The sequence below is a fragment of the Trichechus manatus genome, unplaced genomic scaffold (assembly GCF_000243295.1).
Source record: "Trichechus manatus latirostris isolate Lorelei unplaced genomic scaffold, TriManLat1.0 scaffold00244, whole genome shotgun sequence".
Classification (NCBI taxonomy): Eukaryota; Metazoa; Chordata; class Mammalia; order Sirenia; family Trichechidae; genus Trichechus; species Trichechus manatus.
The window spans coordinates 3,002,940-3,005,098 of record NW_004444180.1 but is presented as its reverse complement, the minus strand read 5'-3'; the positions used below and the strand labels follow the sequence as shown (position 1 = coordinate 3,005,098).

The following is a 2,159-nucleotide window of genomic DNA, read 5'->3' as shown; positions in this document are numbered from 1 at the left end:
TGGCCAAAATCCAGGGTTCTCCTAAGTGGTGGGGAGTGATTGTGGGAACACCTAGCCGAGTCAGAATGGCCTGCTCCCTCCACACACTGGAAAGGTATGTGCAACGCGGGCAGGCCGTGCAGGGTAGTCCAGAACGTGCTGGGTAGGAGGGTGCACCACAGGGACAGGGCAGGGTGAGTGGGCAGAAGACCGTGTCAAACCCCCTGTCTTAGTCATCTAGTGCAGCTACAACAGAAATATCACGAGTGGATGGCTTTAACACAGAGAAGTTTATTCTCACAGTCTAGGAGGCTAGAAGTCCGAATTCAGGACATCACCTCCAGGAGAAGGCTTTCTTTCTCTGTGGGCTCTGGGGGAAGGTCCTTGGCATCAATCTTCCCCTGATCTAGGAGCTTCTCTGTGCAGGGACCCCGGGTCCAGGTACTGCTTTCTTGGTGGTATGAGGTCCCCCTGTCTCTCTGCTCACTTCTCTTTTATATCTCAAAAGAGATTGCCTCAAGACACAATCCAGTCTTGTAGATTGAGTCCTGCCTCATTAACATAACTGCTGCCTGTCCTACCTTATTAACGTCATAGAGGTAGGATTTACAACGTGATAGGAAAATCACATCAGATGACAAAATGGTGGACAGTCACACAATACTGGGAACCATGGCCCAGCCAGACTGATAGACATATTTTCAGGGGACACAGTTTAGTCTCTGATGCTGCCACTCCAAGTGCCTGCAGGTGGCAGCCGTGGTTGCTCTGTGGAGGAGACAGGGAGGCGAAGCCCAGAAGGGGAACAGAAGGGCTTTTGTGTCTTGTTTCTCTTGTAAAAAAAGGCCGGAGCAAACAACAGGCGTTTCTAGATAATGACATTTGTCAGGGGCCGGTGTGTGTGAGACTGTGTTCACAGTCCTCATCTCTATTTTAGATTTTTTCAAAATAAATTAAAAAAAAAATTAGATACAAATACGTATAATTTTTCTTAACAATGAAGAATTGAAAACCAACACGTACGTTGTCGGTCGGATGGTTCGATGCGGATGGCCAGAAGACAATGACGTGGTGAGCCGCCACAGAACATCGGGCAGGAAGACACAGGACTGCCACGGACATCGTCCTCTTTGCTGAGTGTGTCTCTGTTTCGCTTGCGTAGGTTTTTTTCTTGAAACGTGCAAGTCAGTGCAGCAAAATGTTATTAACGGTAATCGTTGCTGCGTTGAAAGATCATGGGCAATATTCTTTTGTATTGTCCAGCTGTTCGATGTCTAGTCCGCGTTTTACGGTCATAAAGTTTGTGCTTTTAGAGCATCCTCAGCATTGCTTCCCCCTCTGCCCTGTTCCTCAGGAAGCTCAGCGTGTGGCGCGATGGGGTACTTGCAAAGCAGGATTCCCGGGCGGGCCTGAGAGTCAGGACCCTTCATGGGCTCTGTGCTTCCTGCTCGGGTCCTCTCCACCAGGGGCCGACAGCGCCCTGAGAAGCCTGCAGTTCGGCTTGGGTAGAGGGACCCGGGGCCTTAGGGCCTGAGCGCATGGCCCCTGGTGTGTGCGGCCTTGGAGCGCGGGCAGCCCATTGCTCTGCCCTGCCACCAGACACGGGGTTCCTTGCGGGAAGGCGAGTGCCACACAGATGTGGCGTGTGCTCACGGCAGCAGTGTTCTCCATGCGTGTCACCCGTGTTGCCAGGGAAGTCCCCTCTGGTGACCGTGTATGCCTCCCCGGGGACTGGTGAGCTCCTGCTTACCACAGCATGCTGGTCAGCCAGACGTCCCCACAGTGGTGCGTAGAGCGTCTCTTCAGGTCACTTTTGCAGGATGGGGGCAGGCTGGCCCTTGTGAGCCGAATGGGAGCTGACTGCTTCCTGCGGGGCCTGGGCCAGGGGCTGGGCCAGACACCAGGGAAGGCAGTGCCCCACCTCACTCTCGGCTCACTGGACCCTTCCTCAGCGTGTATGCACATAGGGTGGACGAGGCGCCCCCGTTCCCCACCCCCACCCCCCACCCCCGTGCCTCCTAGCACCGTGTGTCCTGTCACTGGGTGTCGTGTGGTGCTGATACAGCAGTTCCGCTGCCTGGCCGGGTTCCCGGGATGTCCAGCAGACTACCCTCAGGACCAGAGTGCGACCAGTTGGCCCTGGGCGAGTGGAGGACCCGGGCTGATAGGGCGGTGCCGGG

The 2,159-nt window shown here is 55.0% G+C and overlaps 1 protein-coding gene across 2 annotated transcripts in view; it reads left to right on the top strand.

The window, feature by feature from the left end:
• The window catches only part of CARS1 (cysteinyl-tRNA synthetase 1), a 44,741-nt gene that overhangs the window by 29,491 nt on the left and 13,091 nt on the right, over positions 1 to 2,159 (top strand). The gene's annotated exons all lie outside the window — the stretch shown is intronic.